The following is a 27,377-nucleotide window of genomic DNA, read 5'->3' as shown; positions in this document are numbered from 1 at the left end:
TTTTTTTTGAGTTCTCAATTCTCTGAAGATAAGGGGGTAACGCAGATGTCTCAAGCACTGATAACCAGATGGCTGTTGAGGAAACCAAGGACTGTTGGAAATAACAGACAAGAATTGTTGGTAATAACCAAGGACTGTTGTTATTAACATGGCCATGAGAAAGATCAAGTTTTGGCTGGAAAAGGGGGGCGAAGCAGAGATAGGGCATTTCCTGTGATAAACAGCCACAGCACAGCATAACACAAGTGCAGGAATGAGTGGCAGGAAGTGGGAATGGACTATAGGGTGGGAAAAAGATCACCCAAGACCCCCAGAGCCCCCCGACCCATTTCCAGAAAGGTCTGAAGGAACGGACTGCGCATGAGAACTAATTTACATAGGAAGCGAGAAACCCATCCTCGGGGTGGGGAAACCTGCCCATAAATGCCAGGCAGGATCGTCGGAGCCCTGGACATCTCATCGACCGGACCAACGCAGCTGCATCGACTCCGAGATCAGGATCAACACCCCGTCGGCTGAATCAGGGCTGGAATCAGGATTGACACCTCGTCAGCTGGATCAATGCTGGGATCATGGCTGGTAATGTCCTTTTCGCTCTCATTTTCTCACTTTTCTCCTACTTACCTATCCCCCCCCCCCCCCCCTTTTCGTTTCTTTTCGTTTCTTTTCGTTCGTTTCGTTTCGTTTCGGGTTTTTTTCTTTTCGTTTCTTTTCGTTTCTTTTCTTCACTTTAATTCATCCTTTCCTCTTAAATTTCTTTCTTCCCTTTCACCCTATCCCTTTATCTAAAACTCATTGCTGTGCGCTTAACAGTAGGTCAGGGACTACCTTACCAATCTCTATGTCAGGTGTGTAATTTGCTAATAGAACTTTCTAATTGTTTGTGGACCCTCTGAATTTTGCTATTCCTTTCAGCCAATGGGTATTTACAAATCTTAGGACCTTCCTTCCCTGTGTAAGGCTGGGTCATCATGGACACTTTACTGCTGTCAAAGGGGTCGCTTTGGGATATTACCCCTCCACCTGTGATTTCCAGATAGAGAGTGCTGGGAAGTGGCTGTTAACAGCCAGGAGGGATCGGAGCAGCTGTAAGCCAAGACTGTCCAGTAAATGTCAGTGTTTGACTGCTCCTTGATTTTGCTAAAGTTGAGAGAATGGTCAAATGGGAAATTGGTATAACCCTGAGGCTGCATTTAAACAGATAAGTGTGGTGTTAAGTGGACAAAAGTTATAGAAGGGGAAAGGTAAAGCATTTTGGGTGCACTTTTGGAAGCAGCTTTAACCACTGTCTCAAAAATATAGGTATGCCAACATGCGAGTGAAGGGGCTTCTCATTGCAGAGCATAATCATGGAAAGGAGAGCAGGGGGCAGGCAGAGGCATTCCTCACTGCTGAACGTGGCCATACTAGCAGGCTTCAGACAGAGCTTCAGGATGTGTGTGTGTGAGAGAGAAAATCTCATAGGAAGAATGTCGGGGTTTAGAAACCTTTATTGATGATCTGGGCCAGACAACTGCCACTGAAATGGTACTCTTTGCAATGGCCAAGATAGCAGGAATCTGAAACTGAATGTGTTTGGAGAGTGATGGAATTGATTGAATCAGGTTGTCTGAGGCACAGGCCCGAGGGGGACGGGAGTGTTTTTAATGGTGGGTGCCCGGAGAGAGCCGTGGCCCTTAACTCAGAAGGGTGTCTCTTGGGCAGGAGGTTTGGATCTTTTAGAGAGGGGTCTAAAAGAGAGGCGATCCAGGTTCGGATGGAGACCCCAGCTGCAGATCATATGATGGAGAGTGCACAGGAGGCAGCAGACTTGCAATTGATGTCGCATAGGGTTGATGCTGGAATAGCCCTCAGCTGTGTCACTGGTTGCTAATCCAAATATGATGTTTCCTGTGATCAGGGGTTTGACAGACATGGTAAAACACTTTGTGGTACAACTACAGGGCCACTTGAGGTGAGTGTTAACCTCACAGAGAAGCAGACAAGGGAGTCAGGAGTCAGGGAAGACCTTTAATGTGGGGGGAGATAGTTCAGGAGCCAGCAACAGCAGTAAGGAGATTGGAATTGCAGCAGGGAAGCAGACCTCCCAAACAGGAGCAGCAGGGTCCTAGTGTCTGATGGAATGTGTTGTGTGTGGACGGTTTTCAGAAGGGAATTTCCCATGAATGATGGATGAATTATCTGCTGCTGCTCTTGAGAAGGTAGTACAGTGCCTTGGGAAAAGTCCTACTCCCTTTGCCACAGGTGGGATAAACATGATAATACAGGAATTAGAACTCCACAGTGTCCTGAGAGACTTGCCATTCCTATGGCCCCACAGGCTGGTGTTGTTAATCAAGAGCTTGGAAATTACTTCTTGCTGTCCTTCATAAGTGAACAGGTGAACAGCAGTTGGAAACATTATAAGGTGGCTCACCAAAAATAAAACTGACAGCAAATGAGGTATTGTGAAGTCATCACTGGCTTCTGAGGGAGAGACAGGAGATAGGCTGAGCTGGTAAACTTATGACTGAGAATGGCTATTTTAGGACTCTACTTGCTTTGGCAGATTGTAAGGAAAGACAATTATTGGGGAATTTGGATAACCATAGTAGGAAGAAACAAGATCTGAGAGAGGAAGTAGTGGGGAGGAAAGCAGCTGAATTGTTACTGTCATTGAAATTTGAGCAGCTGCAGAAACCATTGAAGGAACAAAGGAAGAAAAAAACCAAAAATTGGGGGGAAAAGTAGTAGTGATATTTAATCAAGTTCTCAATTCACTTGGCATTGTACAGATTCCAGTTCAGATGACTGATTTGCCAGGGCATTATGTTAATAAACTAAGTGATATTGAAATCCAGCAAGAGGAATTCTGTCAAAGAATACATAATAATGGCCCAAACATTCAGATTATAATTACGATATGATATATGCTATGATATGATATGATATGATATGATATGATATTATATTTCTCCTTAACAATTAATAAAATTATTAAAAGAAACAGGAGATCTACATTCAATAGTAACACAATGAGATGCTGAGAAGCTGAATCTATGATCTAGATGGCAAAGAGTTAAAAAAACCAAAGAAAACAGAGCAATTGTTATCCGTCAAGATGCTAAGCTTAATTTATTGCTCCTGTGTGAGAAAGATGCTGACTACTTGGTTTGCAATAAAAGATTGCAATGTAAATTTGGGTTTCGGTGCTCTGAACTATAGAAGCTGGTGTTTGCTGGATGGCAAATGTGGCACTTTGGATCAAATGTTAACCCCAACCCCAAAAGAAATTCAGAGACTGAAGTGTGCTTGCTCCATACAGCCTGCACTCTCTGATCTAAGGATTGCTGGTATATCTCAGACCTGGATGTTTGCTGTGAAGCAAGGTAGGATTTCTGAAGTTCTGGCTGATTTGTTGCCACTAACAACTGATATCCAATACTACCAATCCAACAGGCACAAAGAAGGCAGATGCTTCGACACTTACACAGTTTTGGAGAAAACAGGTACTACCACTAAATCACAGTCCCCTTCTAATTCTCCTATTTGGCTGGTGAAAAAGCTGAACTGACAGTTGTGGCTTATGGGTTTATTATAGAAAATTGAATGACAATACTATACCTTTAATCACTGCTTCTGTTGTTTTGCAGAGTTGGTAACTCAAATACCGAGAGATCCTGCTTATGGAGGACAACTGTAATTACAGGAGACCACCCTGAACCCCAGAAAAGGTGAGGGGAGCAGGAACAGCAGTGTGGGAAGCACTTTATGAAATAGAAGACAGGCTTCCACCTCAGGGATGTCAAAGCCAAACTGGTCCTGATGGACCAAAGAAATCTTTACTACTCAATTCAACTGGGTTTAAGGAGACACAAAATATTCTGAGTAGAGAAAAGGATTTGTGTCATTAGTCCAAGCTGTTAAACAACCTTGGTTGGGGCTTGTATTGTTTTCTCTTCCCAGGAATGATATCAGCACACCCCTACTGAAGATCAGGTTAACCATTGAAGTTTATCCTCCTTGCAGGTGCAGTTATGGTCAGTGTGAACCAAATTTGCTTCACGCATAAACGAGCATGAGCAAGCTCAACCCACAGAGGGGAGACCCTCACTTCTTTTATTTATGCTAAGCAGTATGGTATCCATAGTACATTCTATACCACAGAGGTTTATCAGCTGCAGGTGCCATTTACTGTGGCAGCAATTATAAAGCAGTTCAAAACAATTTGCCCTCTGAAATTCAAAAGGTGACCTGGAATAGCCCAGCTAAATTTGGAAGGTAATTCCACTCTTGGTGGTAACCAGTCAATTTCATTTTAGACCTCACTACCGGTAAAGCTACGGTTTTTGGTTTAGCAATAGACAATCTTTTGATATATAGCATATGCCCAATCATTGTGCAAGGATAAAGTCACAGTGGAGGTATAATCTATCCTCTAGAGCATAGTGTGTGGCCTGATGGAATGGATGAGAATTCATCCTGAATGAGAACCTCTTGTTATTTTGTACTTGTAGACAACTTTATTGTAGATACAAGTAATCAATCTAACATTTGTGTTCGTAAATTAGTTCAATTACAGGTCAATTACAGTTTTAATTATTGAGCTCTAGTTACCTCTTACCATTTACTGAAATCTGACTAAATCCTGTTCCCAGCCTAACAACCTGTTCCTGTTGGCATGAACCTCATGTTGGTAAAAAAGCTGCCACATGACAACCTGAGACAGCTGTTGAAGCAAGCACAAGGCAAAAGAAAAAATATTGATTCTGTTCATCATGATGTGAAAGGCAGCCACTGAGTGATGGAACAAGTTAAGATAGACAAGGGAACACCACTGGTGGGACATTTGATTTGAGTCATTGCCAACAGCAGCCAGGGTTTTTAACGAAATGTTGCACCTTTTGCTTGTCTTTTTAATGTTAATCATCCTGCTTTTTATTTTGGTAATCAGAGACAGGTTATAGATTGTATTTGTCCCTCTATTCTTCTGTCTTTCTCTCCCTCTCTTATTTTTCCATTTCCAGGGATTACCAAGTCCATATCAAACTTGGAGCCATAGAGTGTAGTGTAGTGTAGAGGCCTCATCAGTTTGCTGTTCCAGGGGGGAATGTGCCTTTTTGGGTTTTTTTTGCAGAAGTTGACAGTGATGGGCCTCAGGGTGTTGAGGCTAGCGTTTATGTCTTGAGTTTCCTGGAGGTAGTTCCCACCAGGTGCTGTTTTGTCAAGGCTCTCTGGCCCTGTTAGGTGCACCAGAGTCAGGGAGAAGTTGGGTGGGGGATATCAGATGCACAGAGCTCCCCATGGACACACAGCTGGCACACGGAGCAGCTGTGGGATGAGCGGTTGTTAAGCTCAGCATATGTGCATTGCAGCAGATCTAGCACCTTTTCCTCCTGCATCATGGACATCCAGGTGATGTTCTGCATATGGAGCTTGCTGCTGCCAAGGCCAGCCTGTCAGATTTCCAGCTATATTCCACAATCCCCCTTTCCCAGCATCATATCCCATTGAGGTTTGTTGTAAATTTCCAGGAAACTGGAGGAAATAACTTCCCATCTGGCCTTAGGTGAAGATGCATATCTGTCAAGGGTTGCCTGGATGAGAAGCTGAATCTTCTGGACTATTTCCTCTGGTAAGCTCTGGGTGGGAACACGTTGAAGCTGAAGTTGTAGTGGAGCTCTGGGTTGCACTCGTAGCCTACCTTTGTGCCATTTCAGCACTAGCCCTGGGCTCCTGGAGGGTGAACTGCAGGTGCTGCAGTCCCTGCTGCCAGTCTGACTCCTTTGGAACCATTGGCAGCAGAACACAGAGATATTCCTCTTGAGCTCCTGGCTTGTGGAACAGCTACTTCTCTCCTTCTGCTCTTCTGGGAGTGTTTTCTGGAATATTTCCAAGTCCCAGAGCTTGGCCACGTGGTCCAACATGAACCCGCAGATGCTCTTTCATCTGCCTCAAGCAGGCCTTCATGATATTCAGCTGCTCCTTCAGCACCCAACCCCAGGCTTCAGCCTCACCAGGCTCCCACCACTGCTGCTCCTCAACCTGCAGCCACCGCTTTACATCTGCCAAAACCTCAGTCTTGCACCAGCTCCGCTCCCGCTCCATCTGAAATTCCAGCAGCTCCAACTCCATGGAGCCCACACAGAAAATGAGGTTGTTACCCTGTCATTTCTGCCTCTGCTGCTCCCTCTGGAGCCTCTCCAGCCACTGCCACTCCTTTTTCCTGTTTCTCCATCTCGAGGTCCCAGAGTCACTCGTGGGCCCTCCAGAGCATCCCCTGCAAATCCCCAGTTTGGCTCTGCAGGTCCCAGAGAGCTCGTTGGAGGGTGCCAGGATCAGAAGGAGTGGAATTAGAGCAGTCTGAAGGCAGCCATTCATACAGATGTTTTTAAAATTTTAATAGCAGGCCACTTTTTTTAATATCAGACCCAGCAGCCTTGCTTTCTGTCAGATAAACCAGTGGAAGCTAGCTATGCTGGAACAACACATCTGCCCAAATGCAAACATCTTGACTTGCAAAATGTGCAGAAACTGTCTACTTGGAAACATTCTGCTTAAAATGAATATAAGGGAGGGAGTCTCTGAACCATATTGGTGAGAAACTGTTCTAAGAAAAGAACCCATGCTGTTATGTACATGCTAGGTACTGCCTGCAATTTATTCACCTCCTTGCAGGCAAATATGCACTCATCAAGTTCAACACATGACTTGGTGCGTGCACAAAAAATTTCTCTGATTAAGCACTTTTGCCACATGAACATCTTTTCCACTGCAGAAATATGCCTTTGTAACTATATAGGCTGGACTGTAATCTGACAAATGCTCATTAGGCTTATAGAAATAAACACCCTGTATAAAGGGATGTGACTTTAATTATCCAGCTCCTATCACAGGAGTTATTACAACCCACCTACATGTACTGTTGATATTTAATGCCAATGCCTTTGGGATGAACAATTCACTGTGAAAAAATTACTGCAGCAAGATGACCTGTGTCGATTGCTGGAATGCATCCGGAGCAATGGACGCAGAACCCCAATCACTATTTATCACAGCACAGAAGGGATACATGGTACAGAAACAATACATAGCACAAAAATTATCTTGGAAAGAGTGATAGAAAATGGAGAACATCACTAGTGGGACATTTGGTTTGGGTGGTCATCAACTGCAACAGGAATTCTAGATGCAATGCTGCACTTTATTGTCATTTTTATGATTTATTCTCTATTATTCTTTTTGTTTTATATATTCTATATTTTAGAGTATGTGTACTAACTAGACATGTACTGCTGCTCCTTACTTTTAATATTGTTTTATCATCATCAAACTATCTTTTTAAAAAAATTATTTACGTAACCTGATCAAGAATTTCCATCAGAGAAATGGAGCATGATACATTTGTGTTTATAAGGTGCAATAAGTGACCAGACTGACAAACAGTCAGTTTCCAGGAACTGTGCTGTCTAATGAGCTCCAGTTTTTTGACCAACAGCCTTGGAAACTTACTTTTCTTGCCTGAAAAAAACCCAAATTGGACAAGATTTTTATTATTTAGCTTTTGAAGAAAGTTACTGACCTGAATTGAGGTCAGGAAAATTACTATGACTGAAGCCCCCTCTCTTGTGACATTATAAACAGTGGTCCAAAGCGAGACCCTTTGAGCCCTCCTCAGGGGCTGGACTGCAGAGGGCTGCGATCAGCACCTGCCTCTCAGTGAGGCCTCTCAGAGCCACAGAACACTCAAGCTTGCCAAATTTGGAGGACAATCTCCAAACAACATTGATGATTTCTGAGCTCATATCCCCACTCCTCAAAGTTCAGCCTTGAGCCCACTGAAAAGACGCAAAGGCATCCAAAGTGACTACTTCACTGAATTCACAGGGATTTTTTCCCAGGTGTACTTTGAACTGACTCTGTTTGTGTGCCTGCAAGTGTAAAAATGTTGGAGCAAAAACGGGAGGAAGGTTGTTTAGCTTAAGTACTTTAGAGTTAGGTCTGTAAGTAAGTTATAGTAAATTCTGTCTGAATCCATTGCTTAGTAGTTTAAGTTAAATTATCTATTAAGAGCCATTAAGTGTTAAGGACTGTTAAGTTTAAATGCCGTTAAGTTTAGGATCTGTTAAGTGCTGTTAGGTTTAAGTGCTGTTTAGTTTCATTTCTATTAAGCTTAAATATTATTAAGTTTAAGTGAAGTTAAGTTCTGCTAAGTGATGTTAAGGTAAAGTTCTGTTAAGTTTAAGTATTTCAAGTTTAAGTGGTTTAAGTTTAAGTGCTATTAGGTTTAAGTCCTGTTCAGTTTAAGTGATGCTAAGGTTATGTACTGCTGGGTGTGTGGCATAAACTGTAGGCCCAGTCTGGGCCCAGTTTAACATGGGGATATACTCTGAACCTTGTGACCAACACGAGGGGATTGCACATTTCTTTCCATCCTCACTCCTTCCCATCCTCACCCCTTCCCATCCTCACCCCTTCCCATCCTCACCCCTTCCCATCCTCACCCCTTCCCATCCTCACCCCTTCCCATCCTCACCCCTTCCCATCCTCTTCTCTTCCCACTCCCTTCCACACCCCCTCCCCTGTCTTCTTGCTCCCCATCTCATGACCCTCCTCTGCCTCTTGCTAGCCCTCGCATAGGTAGTTTTAGATTGGTTTGGGATTTTTGTTTGCTTTTTCTCTCTGCTTTAACCAGCTAGTAAACGTACAGCAAACCTTGCCAGCACGCTTTGTCATGCTTTCACTTCAATAATAAATCTGCTTTAGCAAATACTTTTGCTGGTGATTCATTAAGTGGCCTTAAAACATCTGTTTACAGCAACCTGTCAGTTGCTGGTACGGGCTTGGCTTTGGGCGTGCTGCTCCTCACTAGTATCCATGGCTTAACTTCTGCAATCCAAGATAATTGTTGGAAGTTGATGTGCTTGTAGATGTCCTGGAATAACCTGGACTCCACAGTTCTGTGTCATCAGTGGCGCAGCCATGCCAAACCTCTCAGTACCCACATCATATGCACACACACTCTTACTCGTAAGACACTTTTCATCTCATTTTGTCTCAGTGGCTGTCTCTTAGCCTGCAAGAGCTCTGCAGATGTTCTGTGCCCAACACAGAGTCCTCCCTGACTTCAGGATGTAGCAAATGTGAAAAAGAACTGGCGTAAAATGTGTTGTAGGTGGGGCATGCAAACAGCTTCCTAGCTGGAGCAGATGAAATTCCCATTTTCCCCCATCCAAGAGTCTCATACCCAAAAAAAATCTGAACAAGATGCAGTTACATTTGGGCAAGTGCAGTGAAGTCTCAGGGATGACTGAGACAGACAAATGGATATTACATGCCAAGTTGAACTTGGACTCTGTAAATCAGCAAATTGCTGATGTAGCATTATTAATGGTTTCTCACCGTATATTGCAGGTCTCTAAATGGATGACAAATTATTCTAAGACTTGGAGAATACTGCTATAATTTTAAGTAGCTTTCTCCAAATACGTTTAAGTAGTTTTCATAGCTGGTGCACAGTGTCAGAGTAGTGCAGGTACTAGTTAATGTTCATTGCTCCTGCTCACCAACCACACAAAGGCACAGGTTTTCCTGTAGGAGAAGAAAAGGCACATGGTTTCAGAAAGAAGGTCGTAATATGATATTGAATCAAGTCAGTATCATGTTAGCTAGTGGAGTTTTTTTTTCACTCTGAGCAGCAATAACTGACTATGACATTTTGTCACGTTAACTTTTCATTTACGTAAAAGGGACCAGCTGTTGGTTTATTTCTCTGAAGGAGTCCATAATGGAATTGCTGAAATATTTAAGACATAAATGCACAAAATGCTATTTCAAGCCTTAATATTGATGCATGTCTGCCACTGAAAATTCCAAGATGTTTCCCAAATGAAAAGTGGGATGAAGATTTGTCAGGCTAGTAAAAACGACTTTTGGAACAGCTCCATTTTTGTTTAGATTTCTGGTCCAGTGACAGATATTGAAAGGATCCTTATGTTTAATGGTAATGCAGTCCATTTCTTGCTAGCCATGAAATTCAATGCATCTCAGCTGTAAATTCCATGACTGCTATAAGCTACAAGTATTTATCAGAGTTACTAATCACTAAAATACCATGCTGCTCCTCCATGTGCTCTTTACATTAAAATAGAGGTAAAGTAAGCTGGAAATAAGCAGACCAGTCTCCTGTTATTAAAAAGACTTTGCAGCAAATAAGAATGTTAAATCAGTGAGAAACCTCATTTCTCAAAATGCAATATGTGCAACTCATGCCTGTGATAGAGCCATTTATTGTTCAAACTCCCTTTCATTGAGGGAAAATCGCATTATACGGCAATCTGTGTGCCACTGGAATATATTGCTGTGAGTAATGGCATGTGTATCGTCATGTGTATTGAAACACCAGGGTTTGGGGTCACTCTGTACTATTCTACCCCCTCCTGATGAAAAAAAACCCTTGATAAAATATGCCAGTGGGTCAGATTGAATTGTGTACTGCATGTGACCCCGAAAGGAAAGAAGGTCACGGGGCTGTTCAAGCCTCATTTCTGCATCTTTTAATGAGATTCTGAAAGGGCTGGGGAGGAGGGAAAGACCATTTGTCACTTTGGAAACAAAGGAAGAGGCAGCAGAAGCAGAATCTGAATGCAAATGAGACATTTTCCCACTTGGGACAAGCTGATTTCCATATTAACTATTTTTTCTGTATTTGTCCAAATATATTTCCTTTGTTATTTGGTATTCAGAAGCCAAATAATGATAATAAGTCAAATTTACATGTTTTCTAAGGAAATACTGAGAATGAACCTACATGGCTTAATTATGTTGCACTGCATTTTGACAGTCACATCTTTAAACAAAACAGAAATCTGTCAGACCTGATGACCTGTGCTCAGTGTGTGCTTTGTCTTTTACTTTGTCATCACACAGTGAAGAAAGGCAGGCGAGGTGAGAAGAAAATATAAAAGTATTTATTTAAATCCTTTTAATGTCACTGAAATTAGGCACAGTACTATTCTGGGTGGATAACACACATGATACACAAAAAGAACTTAAATAATAGGGAAACCTAAGCATGTAGATATAGTTTCAGATCAGAAAGTGCAACTTTCTGAACTGCTCTGAGGAATTTCTGAGCTTTGCTGGTGGTGTCTGGTCTCTCCTTGGTGAATTCCACAAGAATCTGGAGAAAAGGAGATCAAGGGGGAATGTTATCCATGTGTATAAATACCTGATGGGAGGGAGTAAAGAAGCTGCTGTCAGGCTCTGTGGTGAAGGATATGACACGACAAGCACAAAACAAAGTACAAAAAAAAAATCCATTTAAACAGGGGAGAAAAGTGTTTTATTAGGAAAGTGGTTAAACACTAGAACAGTGCCAGAGGGTTTGTGCAGCCTCCATCCTTGGGGGCATTCAAGCCATGAGTGGATCTGGTCCTGGGTAACATGCTTTAGCCAGCCACAGGCTAAAGCACAGGACTTTGGACTTGATGACCTCTAGTGTTACGTGAGGTTGTAGGTTGGAGACAGAGGCCCAGGATCATGCCACAAACAACACTGGTTTATTATTCCAAACCATCTTTCCTAAGTGATTCAAAACTCCCTAGCTTAGACAAGTGATTGGTTGGAGTCTCAACACTGCCCAGCTCCTTAGCCAGTGAGGGATATGTCTGCATTCTTGATTGAATAGCATTGACTGAGGCCCCTGGTTTTGTTCAAATCCATCCTATTGTTGCTCACCCAGGGACTTGCTCTCCTTCTTTTCTAGAGCGAGCCAGGCTATCTGAATTGGGTTTATGTTATGGCCAGATTTATCTTGTCTAGCTACAGACTGGCTGTGCTGTGGCACTCCAGAGGTGCCTTCCAATAACTGCAATTTTGTGTGATTCTGTGTTCAGCTCATGCCACCATTTCAGAGCCATGTCTTGGTTCCAATCTTCTGTCAAAGAACTCCTTGCCAGTCAAGGGCATGGTTTTCCCATCACTTTCCCAGTTCCTGCTTGTTGTAGTGCTCCCCCAGTGCCAAGCAAGCCTGAGCCATGACAGAGCCACCTGAACAGAACCTTTGGTTGACTGGTGTACCAGGACCTACATAGTGTATGCTGATTTATCCATCTCTTGTTGAAATCTGTTTTCTTTTTATCTCAGTTTTGAGCCTGGCCTTTGCCCTCCAAAACAGGGGCTGGAGGGATCAGATATCATCAGTTTCCATGCCATTCAGCAGTGTGACCCAGACCTCTCCTGTCCTCAGAAACGAGAGGTGGAGCTAGCAGTGATAAGATTAATGTTTGGCACTTGGTTTATGCCTTCCCTGCTCTTAGTTTTTCTGAATCCCCTCAATACAGAGGTTGTGTAGTCCTTCACAACCCTCCCCCTGTCCCCTGGCACCTTCTTCATTTACTGTTGTCATATTTTTCCAGTCATAAATTATAAGGAGTTATAGAACTGTATGGACAGACTGATTGTCTTCTCAGTCATGCAAATATTGACATTTTTTTCATTCCCCTTCAGCTTCTAGATCTGTGGATCTGTGGATTTGTTCTTATCCTTAGCAATTAAAACATTTTTCCTGAGGCAAACAAAAGGAAAATAATACAATAATAAAATGAGAGCGCTTGCATTTGCCTGATGTTATCTTGTCACCAGATGATGACAGATACATTAAACAATAAAAGACCTTCATTGAAATAGAGACTTGGAGGGAAGGAGACAATTCAAAGGAGAAAAAACAATCTCTCTTCTCACTGTGGTTTGATAATAATGATAGCGAAATTAATTACTCACCCTTCACAGGATCTGAGCAATTGTAGCACTTAGATCTTCCAAGTCCCGCATGTTTATTTATTGCTAAATTAATTAAATACAGATGGTTTATGACTTTGTTACCTTAGTGCAGTCACATTAAAAAAAAATCCTACTTGGCACACAAATGAAACACCTGGAAATTTTGGATGTGTCTGTTGTGGTGTTCAACACTAACCATCACTATCCAAGCTCTCTTCTGTTCTCCCTGGATGACACGTTTCGAGCTAACAGTGGGGGGAAATGTTGTCTGTCTTCCTTTTACTCAGTGCTAAAAATACTTTCAAAGCATCAGGGTGGTAAAGCAGCCTGAGATAACTCCAGTGCTGCAATGATTTCTGGCACTAGCACTCTGTCTGGGGATAAATTGTGACGTTATGAGAAATGCTGCAGGGACTAAATGAGTGTGGCAGCACCAACAGAGATGAGACTTGATTGTGCTGGATGCAGAGCGCCACTACACAAGGAGATTCCGGTATGAATAAACCCAGGGATGAAGCTGCCAAATTTTCGAGGTGATATTGGCAGCTTAATCTGTAACGAGTTAGACAAGACATTGAGAAGGCTTGATAGACAGCAGCAGACACTGAAATCTCAGAGGTAAGCTGCAGTGTGCTTGCTTTTCAGAGAAGGGTGACACCCACAGACGTTAAAAAGGAAAACAACTACGGCAAACATGAATGGGTTTTAAGACGCGTTAATATCCTCCATTTCCCACACCGCAAAATTATCTCTGCAATTGAAGTACTGCAAAACAATCTTTTAAAAGGCAAGGATGCTGATCAGTTTCTGCCTGACAATTCCCTTCGGTCAATTTTCCTTTTAATTAGGAATGGCTATACCTCCTGTGTTTCCTCCTTGCATATTCACAAAGTATCTTTTATGAAATTCATAGAAAATTGCAGTAGTCTGACGTTTCAAGAGATGCTGTTTCCACCATTCCAAGAAGGGCTGTTTAATAGATTTGTCTCAGAATCCATTGATCAGGAGGGGATTTGTGCTGAGGCAGCATCTCTGTTTCATAAAAATGGAGCAAGCCCTTCTGGGTCTCTTAAAAGCAAGTATGCTCAGCCAGGCTTTAATTACCTCTGATAAGCTCTTTAGCAAACTGCAAGGTTTTTAAATCTCTATCTGAAGGACTCAGAAGATTATGGCCTTTGTTAATAACAGGTATTAGTGCACGGTTAGGGGAGAGCAGTACTTGCCTATTTTCAATCTTCAGACTATTGCCATAATTACAAAAACTCAGGCACACTGTAATAGATATGCACAGTGCTCTCAAGAAAGTAGAGGAAAGGAAAAAGTGAAATCTGCCCCTCTGCCTTCCCCAGATAGGGTAGAGAGCCACATAGGGTAATATTTGCTAGAGAGTTTCCTACTCTCAGATATTCCAGTCCATTTAGACAGGTATTCACACGTGTGGAAACACGTGTGGCTGATGTCAGTGGATTTTAAAGTGCATTAGTGCCTAATTTTTTTATCACTGTGTAAGTATTTTGCATGCAGCAAAGCTGTAAAGGCTGAATATGAGACCCTCAAAAGCTAAGAAATGTCTGGCTTAGGGTTGCCCCATTAGCAGCAGCAGTTCAGCTCTGGTAACCATGGTTCATGGACAGTCTCTGGGGGTACTTTGACCCAGAAACAGGTAAAGCAGAAAGGACTCAGACACTTTCCCTTCCTCACCTGTCCCTGTAATCCTGCCATCCTCTGGCAAGGGCACAGTGTAAATGAAGTGTCCATCCCAGATGGTGTTTGATAGAATCACCACATGGAACCTATCCTCTCAAATCAAGCCTGTAAATATGTTTTCTTTATAGAACCCTAGAATCACAGATGCATTTAGGTTAAGTCCTTAAGATCATCCAGTGCAACTGCTAACCCAGCACTCCCAAGCCTGCCATTAAACCATGTCCCTAAATGCTACAATTATATGTCTTTTAAAGACCTCTAGATTTTTTGACTCAACTTTCTAAAGCCTTTATTGGTCTCCGTCTCTGTCAGAGTTCCTTGTGTCTCTTCAAAATTTCCTGTGAGCCCTGGACTCCAAAGACAGTCCTTCAAAGACTGATTTGTTTGCTTCTTGATTAAGGTACTGCTCTTCTATCAGATGTCATAAGCTTTTCATCCCTTCGTGATTTTACTGTCCATCATTCTCCTGTCTGTTGTATAGATTTCTAGTTTTTCTATTGGCAGGTTTATATTCACACAAAGAGATGTATCTTATTCTGTTCTCTGAGGACTGAAAAGCCACTAGCCCACGTCTGTGTGTCTCATGCATCAACACCTGAGTGCATAAGACTTTCAGATGCCAAATCCTTCAAAGCCTATAATTTTCTACTGGCAGTACAACACATTTCTAATTTCTGTTTCATGTTTCATTTCCAGACTTCCTGAATTCTTTTTGGGATTAATATGGCTTAATTTTTCAACTAGCCAGGACTCTAATTTATTTACACAATTTTACCTTTAATTTTCTTTCTTCATACTAGTAAAAAAATCAGAAAATAATGGTACTTATAAAACAACTTACATTGGGCTATCTTCTTTGGTGTCCATCTAAGAATGAGCAAGAGTTTTTTCAGAAGAAACACTTTTTTTTCTCATTTAATATGTTAGCATCTCAGTTTGCTAAGGGCACACAACTTAATCAACACCCTTCAGTAACATTAAGCCCCTGAGAATACTGCCAAAATGCATTACTTTGTCTCTGAAAGGCATTCAAGGGTGATGGTTTCTGAGGAGGAAATCGTTAAACAATGAGTCAGAATGTGTATGTGTTTAGTGCTTCTATTTCTCTAGTTCTCTTCCAGGTTTGTCCAGCATAAATTTCTCCACAGGCTGCCACAAGATGTTACTGTAAATACAGTTTTAGTGCTAGTGACACTGACTCTGTCTGCAGGAGCAGCTAAGGTGACTGGAAATGTAAAAAGGGGCAACAATAATGAATTCATTATCCTTCGACAGTCATGCACACAGTGAATTTGCTCTGATAATGCACAATAAAAATTGACATTACTTCAGCTTTCTGGATCACCTGAGAAGATGTGGATCCTTCCCTTATTAAAAAAAAAAAATCTCAGATGGGTGTTCTTGTACAGACTATTTATCGCTTTCAGTGAAAGGTTGAATTCACAGAAAGTTTTGCAAGACATTTCTCATCTTTTGGCCCCTTTTCGAAACTAAAATCTATCTATCTTTACCATCTATTGAGGTATGAGAATTTACCATGGCCTGAAGGGAAGTTTAAGCAAACCTATCCTGAGCCTAACTACTTGTTTTCTGTCAACAGTTGCAAAAAGACCCCTTCAGATCATTTGAAAAGAAAGAATATTGCCTCAGAACATATATCACATTGTCTGCACCCAGCTGTAAGATGGTCTGAATGGGGAGGGCAACAATATGGAAATCGACAGAACTGTAGACAGACAGGCAGAACAGAACTCATGGCTGAGTTTTACAATTTGCATACCTAGCAAGAAATGAAGTATTTATAGTTATTTATACCCTTTGGGCATTATTTTACCTCTCCTGTGGGTGTACTAAAACCTTGGAATCAGAAACTACTTGAGTAAATGCAACCATCCATTTACTAAGATGAAATGCTGTTTTATTTTGTACTCATGAAATGTCTTACATTAGGGCTTTTTGTTCAGAACTACGGGATGTATCAAATTATTAATAGCATTAAATTAAAAATATTCACTCTAAGGCCTAAGTACAGGACAAAAGACAACCTAAAATTATATCTCCATAGCTGACAAGAACGAGACTCAGAAAATTTTGAAGAGAATGAGTACTTTTCTCAGGTTTTCCTGAAGTTTTTTTTTAAAGCACCATATGAAAATAATCTGTAATGAGCAATTTCAGAGGCAGCTTCTGAAGTAATCCACCTGGCATAGGTAAAACAAGCAAAGATTTTATTCTATGAACACTCAAGTAGTGAAGTGCCAACTTTAAATACATTCAGAGCATTCTTGTGATTATTTTCATCCAGGCTTTAAAAGCCAGGCTGCATAACCTGTGGGTTTCACTGCTAGGTGACAGTGGATTCCAAGTAGGAAATTATTTTCAGAACCAGAGCTGGTAGTTTCAGGATAAAAGCTGCCTTCAGAGTAGAATACATAATTTTTATACTGGAGAGTGTTTTTTCAAAGGGGAGGCTATAGGCACCAAACTGCCTTGGGAAATCCCACTTGGCTATGCTCCACCTGACTGTGCCAAAAGCATTTTTTCCAAACTCAAAAACTGCAGGGCAGGAGGCAGCACCACTGCATGACTTCAGGCCCTGGTGTTTCCTGATGTCACCCATCTGTTTCCTCAGCAGCACTGAGCTGTGAGACATCTCTTGGAATGAGCAGCATATCAAGGCACAAACCTGGGCTCACCTGGCAGCCAGAGCAAAAAGAATTTTATATATATATATATATATGTGTGTGTGTGTGTGTGTGTGTGTGTGTGTGTGTGTGTGTATATATATAAAATATTCACCTATATACCTATACATATATCCTTTCTCCAGAAGGAAGATGTTTCTCAGCTATACATCAGTTTTAGAAAGACACTGAATTTAGAACCCATAAAGCAAAACAAACCCCAAAGCACAGCATGATATAAATTATATTCTCTTTTTTTTACAAATGGATGACAAGTTGTATGACCATACTTGATGCAGTGTGATGTTCAATTGGTCAATATTCTTCTATCTAAAAATAAAGGCAGGGTTCCTGAAGTGCTCTGTGGAGGGTTAACCTTGTTAACCTGCCTGCCAAGTGGTCATCCAGCCACTCTCTGATTTCCCCTCTAATAGGGCAGATAGAGAAAATAAAATGAAAGAGCTCAAGGAAATCACTTACTAGTTACCATCAAAGGCAAAATCAGTTAGTTTATTGCCAAACAAAATAGATTTTGATGGTGAGAAAATTAGTCTATTCAAATAGTGTATTTAATCTATTAGGTTATTCAGAAAAATATCCCTCTTTTTGGTGACTGCTCTCTTTTGGAAGAATGGGATGGGAATAGAATAGAATAGAATAGAATAGAATAGAATAGAATAGAATAGAATAGAATAGAATAGAATAGAATAGAATAGAATAGAATGGAATGGAATGGAGTGGAGTGGAGTGGAGTGGAGTAGAGTAGAGTAGAATAGAATAGAACGAAAATTAATTATTTGTGCTGACAGAGGAAACCTGAGCAAACATCACTAACTTTGTCATGGACTTACATTTAACATTTGGACTAAATACCTTCCCATTCAACTCTAAGTGGCTGCACTTGTGATGCCATTAGTTCTCTGGTCTGATAGGAGGGAAGGAAAAGGAGAGAAAAGGCAAGGAAAGAAAAAATGTCTGAAGAGACAAACCCCCACATGCAGCTCACATTAAAACTCTTTCCTTGTTCTTCAGATGTTTTCCTAGTGGAAATATCTGGAAATAGCTTTAACTGTAAAGATAAAAAATTACTTGTACTTCAACAGCTGCTCGCAGAAAATTAGACTGTCTGAGTCATCCCACAGGGAAAAAACCAAACCAAACCAAACCAAACAAAGCACCACGAAACAACAAAAAATCCCCAACCAGCCAACCAACCAAAAAACCCCACAATGCAGAACAAATGGAAGCATTTCTGAGGATGTCCTAACATTGCTTCTCCAAAAATCTGCTTATATTTTATTGCGTTCAACCTCATATTTTTTTTGATAGAGAGTCATAGAAGGTCCTTTCTCCAGAAAACAACAGAGTGTGTATTTGATGTGTGGTCATGTCTATGCAGGGCAGGAAATTTTGTGCACTAACTTGCTTTGATGTTTGAGAATAGATTTACTTCCCCACAAAAGAATTTACAGTAGCATACAAATGGCAGCACTACTCTCAAACAAAAAGCCTGATGTCTAACAGCAACCAGTAAAACTTGCCAGAAAGCATGAAAGAACAAACTGATATTTAGAGTGAGATTCCCCCGCCTCAAATCTGCAGTACTTTGTGGTTGAAAGGTTTCTTAAGCATCAAAAAACCCAAACATCTTCATAGTGAAAAAACACAAGGAGAGTGGGAATTATTCTCCCTATTGTTGCTAATTTGGCTTTTGAACTTCTGTAAACTTTGTCCACATAATCTTTAGCATAATTGCTCAGTCCTCTAGTACAAGTGTATCAGTAGACTGGATTAGGGCTAGGAGTTCTCTTTCTCATTTAGCTATTCCTAGAGTAATTTCATTTTTCTTTGCTTCATTTTTTTCATAACTAAAGCAAATGTAAACACAATCTTCATCAAAAATGCAGATTGATGACGAAAGCTGATGTGAAATCATGGAAAAATCTATGTATTACAAGGGGAGAACTTTACAAGAGCTCATAGTGGATGAATGGGATCAAGGAAGTGAATTTGTAAGTGGAAACAGAAATTTATTGAACTTCAAAGCTATGGAAGCACTTGGCAGGTGAACTTCTTTCTCAGTATCAGGTTTGAGTTCTAGACTGCTAAAATCTGACACCACATACCTCCACAAAGAGAGGAAAAATCTGAATATGGGTGAAAGAGGCAGTTTTTTCATTGCATAATGGATATTTGGCTAAACACTGCAATCAGAACTTAGATTTGAAAAGTACTATGTATTTCAATAAATTTTGCGAGGCTTGGGAGTTTTTAGAATCTTCATCTGTTTGCCCCAAGAAAAAGAAATATAGTGGGAACAAAATCACTAGGATGAAGGGTCTTTTTGGTAACTGTGGCTGAACCCAGTCAGCAGCTCAGCCTCACACAGCTGCTTGCTCATTCCTCTCCCAGTGGGATGGGAGAGGGCATTGGAAGAATTAAAGCAGGAAAATTTGTGGATTGAGATAAAGGCAGTTCAATAGGTGAAGCCACATGCAGTTTGAGGTGCTCTAGTATAACCCCATGAATAAGCTGCCACTAATCCAGCTTGCCCACTGGTGGGAAGTTCTGAGAAACAGAAAAGATCTTGACTCTGTGCAAGTTCTGCACCTCTGTGTTACAAACCCTGTGTACAGCACAAACACAAGACAAGGCCTCATATGATCCACTTTGAAGAAAATTGGTTCTGTCTCAGTCAAACCCAGTACAAAGATGTGTGTGCCAGCAAAGTATGCTTCATTTTAGATCAGAAAGCAAAGATTGCTCAGTCAATTTTAAGTATCTGTAGAAATTATAAAAGAAATGTTTAATAACTCTTTGACTTATTTAAGCGACTCTGTTATGAGCTTGATCACACAGGAATCAGTAAAACTCAGATTGGGAAATGCCTTAAATTACCCTTTTGCTTTGAATACCTACCTACTGTATTTAGTGAAATGGTGGAATTAGAGTAGACTCCTTCCAATACAAAGTATTTTTTTTCATTAAAATTATTAAAAATCCATTCACACATTTTCACATCTCATAGCATACACTTCTCATTCCAGCTGTGCATTTAATAGTTTGGGGTATTTCTTTCCCTGCTTAGGCTTGCTTTTGTATATAGGTCTAGTTCTGAACCATATTTATAAAAAGGTTTCAGACTTTTGTGTGCCTCAAGTTGCAATGGACATTTTACAATTGGAGTATGAGTTTTCCAAGGAGAAACTTGAGTTTGAAGGGCTGTGCAATTTGCTGTAAACTATTGCAGTTTCACCTGAGAAATGCACTGCATACTCAGTCCCAGGGATATTGGTCAGAGATTTCATCCTCTTGGATTATTTGCCTTCCCAAACCCAGCTTGATGTCCACTGATATCAAAGGCATCTTTATTTCACTGACATACTTACATCACTGTGGCAGCAAAAATTACTGTCACTGGAGGATGCTCACCTGGCACAGGCTCCGATTCTGTGTTCCATGCAGAGCTGTATCTTGTATTTCCAGGCTGTTTGCTCCAGCAGAATCTCTCTGGCAGAATTGTTTACCAAAGAAGCAAACAATGAAATAAACCCCAGTTTCTGCTTTGCTGTTTTTGCTGTAGCTGGCCAGAATATATTTGGTAGTGTCGCAGTGAGTAGCAACACTCTGGAATGAAAAGCTGTTCTTTTTTTCCTACTTCATGCCCATATTATTGACATGAAAATGAATGATTGAAAGATAGACTTTTTTGTTTGGTTGTGTTTTTTGTTCTGGTTGGTTGGTTGGTTGGTTGGTTTTTAAAATTTGGGGATAGAATGATTTTCTATTTCAAGAGGTCCGGACAAAACATATCTGGGTGGCCCTGCCTCAGTTTCCCTTTATCTACTTTCCTCATTAAATCCCTTTTGGTTTCCTTCTTTATTGACTTTCCTTCCTACTTGGTCTAATGTTAGCATATTATTTATCTAAACAGACTCATGTATTTATCTATGTCTCAATTGGAGTATGTTGTAAAGGAAGAGGGCTGGAGATCACCTATCCCCTCTCCTGCTAGCCTTTTATGTCAAGGTCTAAATTCTTCTAACTCCTGCTGTGTCTGTCTCCCTGTTTCCCAATGCCATTCACTCTCTTATTCAAGTTTTCCCTACTTAAAAAATCATTTTAGGTGAAACCAGTTGTAATTTTATATTACAAAGACGCCAGTGTGAGTATCAGGACAGGTCATTTGGCCCAAAGCACAGTGTTAAATGTGTACAGCTCCTTCCTTTTGGGAGAGGCTGTGAGCTGGGAGCGTGTGGAGTGCCTCCCATGCATCAGGGTGCAGTCACCTGGCACTGTGCCTGTGTCTCAGGGAGCCTCACACTAGTCAGAGACAACTCCAGCCCCACATTAAGTAGCCAAATTCTCTTGGAGTCTTAACCTGCTTTTTTTCTCTGTCTTCCCTGAAGGCAGTAGGCTTTTGGTGGTCAAGCAATGGAGAAATGCCCCCAAAATGCAAGATCTCCAAGGATATTCCAGGGCTTTAATAACTGTTTTTACTTTTATTATCGAGATTATAATTTCAAACATCTGTGCTGTGATTTTTGCAGTGCTTAACAATAATTCATTTGGATACTGACAGTGGTGAGGGTGTTACACTGAAGAAATTAAGTTACTGAAATAGAAAATTTACAGAGGATTCTTACCCATTTAGGCTAACATCCAGAAAACGGGTCACACGTGAAAAACAGCTCCATGAACCATGATCTTTCTTTATACCCAACCACAACAGTAACTCCTAAACTGCAGCTGTGATAGATAGGATAATGTCACAGGATAGAAAATCAGCTGTGGAAACTGTAGCTAAAGGGTTTTTTTATGTATTTATTACTCATGAGATACTCAAGATTCTCGTACAGTAACCTGGAGAAAATTGCCACTCTCATGAGATGCAAAATGTTCCTTTGTATTTGCTTGTGCGTCCATTTGAGGAAGAAGCAAAGAATGCTCTGCAATACTCTTTTTGAGTCAAATTATAACACTTGTTTTGAAAAGAGATGGATGTCTGCATGCTGAGCAGTGATTGCTTGCATACCCTTTAAGAGAGTCAATGAACACTGGACTTCCCAAGCATTCAAATGACATGGGAAGTCCTTTATAGTGCATGCAAGCACTTAAAATGACCTCAACTTTAATCACAGACTCTTTAGCAATACCACACCTCTCTTTTCAGCATTTATGTTTGAAATGTCAAGGTACAGGTTTTTCAGTGCTAAGCTTTCCAGATTTCTCTTGTTTAGTTTCCTTTTATTGGAGGCAGGTACACAAAATCCTTAAGCTCCCTTGAAAAAACCAGGAGCTGTCAGATTTTCAGCATCCCCCTTGAGTTATGACAGCACTGAAGCAGCAATTGACAAATCCCTTGACATGCAAGGTCTAGTGATTTCCATCAGAGACTTAGCACTCAGGCACAGGTCCAATCAGTTTGTTCTTGGTTGACTGGTTTTCATTTGTTTCTTGAGGACCTTGCTGATTTTTAGGCTTTTGTTTTTGAAGTAGGTATTTGTGCATTTTGGATACTATTAGGCTGATTAGAAAGAACAGACTAAAGTAGCAAGATACACCCACTGCAGCTTGAAAAGTTAGCAAGTAAAAACAATGTTTCAGTTTGTTCACATGGTTTGTTTTGTTCATCCCTCTTTACAGTTGAGGTTAAAGAGGAGTAAAAGAGGCAGAAAAGGCAGAAAGCAGATAAAAACGGCACCCTAGTGACATTCATGAGCTTTCCTAAGCAAGGTTTCTTGCTTGACCTGCCCTGCAAGCATTGCATGGAAGGGAGGGTTGGGCTACAGAGAAGAGGGAGAATTTTTCTGTGGAGCCTGATAATACCCTGCAAAAAGTTGAGTAGACACAAGGTTGTAACATGCTGATGTGGCCACAAGTCTCTGGTTCCCCGGTGATAAGAGTTATTTGTAGTTTAGACAGGAGAGAAGTGGGGCAAACTGGAGAGGCTGAGTGGTGGTCACCCTGATGGCAGGACTGGATCACGCTTGGGACCAACTCCTTTGTCAGGGTTCCTGTGCTCAGTTTCACTCATTTCTTTTTCTTTCTTTCTTTCTTTCTTTCTTTCTTTCTTTCTTTCTTTCTTTCTTTCTTTCTTTCTTTCTTTCTTTCTTTCTTTCTTTCTTTCTTTCTTTCTTTCTTTCTTTCTTTCTTTCTTTCTTTCTTTCTTTCTTTCTTTCTTTCTTTCTTTCTTTCTTTCTTTCTTTCTTTCTTTCTTTCTTTCTTTCTTCTACTTCAATTGTTTATATTTTTTTGTCCTTTTTTCTTTTGCTTTTGTTTTTGGAGTTATTGTTTGAGGTTTTCACACCTCATTTTATTTGCAAGGTCATGGAAAACACGTCCTGCTAAAAAAATGGAGCTCTCCTACCCAGATATGGAAAATCCCTGATGGACCAGAAGACAGAGTGGGCTGATGGCATTGCAGTTTCTATGCATGTGCAACCTGGGGTCAAAAAACAGCAATGCCCAACCCATCCAATCACCACTGTACCTTCTCTCTGAGCTACTGAGAGGATTGAGCCTGTAATGTGACATTTCCCTACCAAAGCCTTGCTGATACTGTGACTATAGGGCTTTAGGAGAACGTGAGGGCACAGGATAAAAGCAAAGAAGTGACATTTGAACACAAAGCTCTGCTCCACATCTGCTTCTGCCCGGCTTCCCTGGCCCTGTCTCTTCTCCTCTGCTCATGCTTCCACCTCTCTTCTCTCACTCCAACTTGGCCCAGCAGTAGAGATGTACTCGATACTGGAGGCATCCTGCCACCCCTGCTCAAAAAAAGCATTTTGGTAGAAAACTTCTCCATGTGGAACTTCACCAACTGACCATTGTCTGGGGGAAGTGGAGAGGGAAGTGCTGACCCCTTCTCCCTGACATTCATGACAGGACACATGGAAATGACTCAGAGCTGTGTCAGGGCAGGTTCAGATTTGACATGAGGAAGCCTTTCTTTACCAAAAGAGGGGACAAACTCTGGAACAGGTTTCCTTCAGAGGAGTTCAATGCCCCAAGTCTGTGAGTGTCCCAGAGGAATTTGGACAGTGTTTTTAATGTGGCTTTAACTTTGGGTCATCACTGAGAGGATCAGGGAATAGATGATGGTTGTAGGTCCTTTTCAAATAAAATTTTCTATTCTATTCTGTTCTATTCTATTCTATTCTATTCTATTCTATTCTATTCTATTCTATTCTATTCTATTCTATTCTATTCTAGTCTATTCTAGTCTATTCTAGTCTATTCTAGTCTATTCTAGTCTATTCTAGTCTATTCTAGTCTCTAGTCTCCAATCTCTTTTGTCTATTCTAATTCAGCAACAGATAATTTGCATTGAGGTGCTCAGGTAATTTTTTTCACCAGGCCTCACCCTTTAGCAGTCGAAGTCAAATGTTAATGCTTCACCTCGCCATAACTTTTCCTAATGAAGAAAGTCAGGTTGGGTATGAAGAGGGTAAGTGAAAAACAAGCATGGCTTGGCTGCTGTGATGGTAAGCAGAAATCACTCAGACAATGACGAATTTGTTCTCACATCACCTCACTGTGCCTTTGCTTCTCCCTGTCCCACTGCAGGCTGTGGGAACACAAGTGTTCCTTTACACAGCAGGGGTTTGGCAGAGCCTTTGAGGTGTTGTTAGAACAGATGTGAGCAAAGAGAGCCTTGAATGCCAGTACAAGCAGCAACCAACTGACTTCTTTTTGTGACCATATGATTTCCCCCATAGGATCTCTATGGGCATGAAATACAGGTTGATGGTGTCCCAACTCAAGGGTATATGGTGGCTGATTATTGTGTAAAGAGTGGCAAAGTTCTTTGGGAATAAAATATTAAATAAATCAGACCAGAAAAAGTCTCTTCCCTGCTCGCCTAAGGTGAGTCATTTGAATAGAAGTGAGAAAAACATCATTTTTCCCATTATCAGCTCCACACGAGGTGGATAATGGGTTTGTTCTGGGCATATGCTGGGGCTTTTAATAGAAATTCTCCCAAATAACTGTCTCAGGCTGCTATTCAACTGCAAGAAATACTTATGATCATCCTCATTACTATTATTACTGTACCACCAGCATTACCATCACAATTATCCATCAAAACATCCGATAGCTCAATTGTAGAAGATCCCAAAGGACACGAGGAAAAGAAAAATCCAATTTCCAATTATCCTGTTGTAGCTGAAATGCTCTCATTATGATCAGACCTGTTCTACAACATCAGAGAGACTGAATACTTGTGAGAGATGCTGCCAGATAAACACTGGCACAGCTCTTGGGGGCTTTCAGATGGAAAAGGGGGGGATGGCAGGTGGAGAATGGCCAAACCAAACAGACCAAAGCCACATCTTTTCCCCAGAACTGGCCAAAGACCCAGATAACAGGCCATTGATTAAGCCAGCTGCAGGGTAATGCTGGGGGGTGCTGTAGCCTTATTGCCACCCTCCTTTTCCAAGATCCAGAGTCCTCTGCCAGTGACTCTGCCATGCTTTAACCAGAGAGCAGAAACGGATCTTTCTAGGAACATCACGTTCCTGAAGATCACTGCTATTAACTGTGGGTTTGGTGATCAATACAGCCCACCAAACAGGATATTCTAATGTGGCATGTATCTTCAACCACAAGTTCCTGTCTGGGCCAGAGTGCAGTGAGGGAGATAATAAGTGCCATCTGTGTGCCCTGCCCAGGTACACATGTTCTACCAAATGCCTTTTCTTGGTGACTCCCACAGGAAGGAGACCACAGCCTCCAACCATCCATCTCTGACTCGGTGTCCAGGAAGGAGACCACAGCCTCCAACCATCCATCTCTGACTCGGTGTCCAGGAAGGAGACCACAGCCTCCAACCATCCATCTCTGACTCGGTGTCCAGCTGCATATCTGAGAAGTCTCCACCTGGTGCTATATTCATTTTGGTGCAAAATGTATGCAGAAACACTGCAGTTTTCCATTGAGGCCCGTATGGAATCATTACTGGCACTCTGCATAACCCTGGATCCAATGTGAGTGCAGGATTTCTTTTGCTGCACTGGGCTGCTCTGGGGCCAGGCAGAGCTGTGGGTGCAGGGTGGTGCCCTGGCTGCAGAGAGCAGAGGCAGGCAGTGAGCTGCAGGTGGCCTCCCCAGCATCCCCTGGCACAGACTGCTGCTGTGTCCCCCCTCTCCACCCCTCTGACATTGGCATGCACCCGCTGGTGGCTCCAGCATGAAGGGGCTGGGGGGCCTGGGGCTTTGGCAAAACTTGCTGTGCCTGGACACAGGGGCAGGGATGGGGCAAAGACAGCCGAGCTCTCAGGCTCTTACTGCACCTTGGTGACCACCAGTTCTTCCTGGAGGAGGAGAAGTCACCTCTCACTCCTTCTCCTGTCCCTCAAGGTCTCTCTGCCTGGCTGCAGCACGAACCTCCTTCCTACAAGCCTCACCTGCCAGTGGTATCCCCTCTGCCCTCTGTCTGAGGGGACATGCTGATGCCAAAAAATGTTTGATTTTTACATCTTTCTCATCAAGCTGCAGTTTTGTAGACAATTCTTTTCCAAGCCTCTAGCCTCTTAGCTAACTGCAGTACTTTTCCTACCCTGTTAGACAAACACCTTCCTGGAATTCTAGTTGAATCTTGTTTCTTCATTGAACCAAAGCCATTTCACATTCCCATGTATTTTGACACAACCAGTGGGGGGCTAGAAGCAAGGCAGAGGCTTTGGTAGGGCTCCACAGCAAGCTGTACTTCTAACTGGGGTTCTTGTCCATGATAGTCGTTTGCAAAACTCGTACAAGTTTTGCATGCATTGGTTGTGCATTTGGCCATAAGCATCATGAAACAGCAACTACTTCTGATCATCTCAGTCTTGTTTGGCTCTTCATTTTAGGGGCTAGAAGGCAGTGACTCAGCCCATCCTCTGCATCACTCAATGCAACAGCACCTGCAGAGGAAAGCACAGAGTGGACAGGCCTGTGCCTTGCTATCAGGAAACTTTTCCCCACAGCTCGGGGGAAAGCCACAGAACTTTTGGCCGTGATCCATACAGTGCTGCTCCTTTGCTTGTCCTAAGCCTGAATCAGGGCTATCCAAAGGGTGCCAGTGTGCATGAGGGTATCCCATCTCTTCAGAGTGCTGGTGGGATGTGTCCATCAGGCAGGGCTGTGCTGTGGCTTTGATTGCTGGAGAGTGCCCAGCCAGCCTCCTTAGGCAGCACACTGGCTGCATGCACAGTGCTCCTGCAGACTGTGAGAGGCTGCC

At 41.9% G+C, this 27,377-nt stretch overlaps 1 long non-coding RNA gene across 1 annotated transcript; it reads left to right on the top strand.

The window, feature by feature from the left end:
• The first annotated feature begins 421 nt into the window (after window positions 1–421).
• Window positions 422–5,614, top strand: LOC148219650 (uncharacterized). The gene is made up of 3 exons (XR_015799508.1): window positions 422–579; window positions 3,633–3,713; window positions 5,514–5,614. It is a non-coding gene; the product is annotated as an uncharacterized LOC148219650 (long non-coding RNA).
• Window positions 5,615–27,377: the final 21,763 nt, after the last annotated feature.

The sequence above is a fragment of the Sturnus vulgaris genome, chromosome Z, assembly GCF_052056855.1.
Source record: "Sturnus vulgaris isolate bStuVul1 chromosome Z, bStuVul1.hap1, whole genome shotgun sequence".
Classification (NCBI taxonomy): Eukaryota; Metazoa; Chordata; class Aves; order Passeriformes; family Sturnidae; genus Sturnus; species Sturnus vulgaris.
Note: the sequence above shows the minus strand (reverse complement) of the source record. Positions and strands in the feature narration are given on the sequence as shown.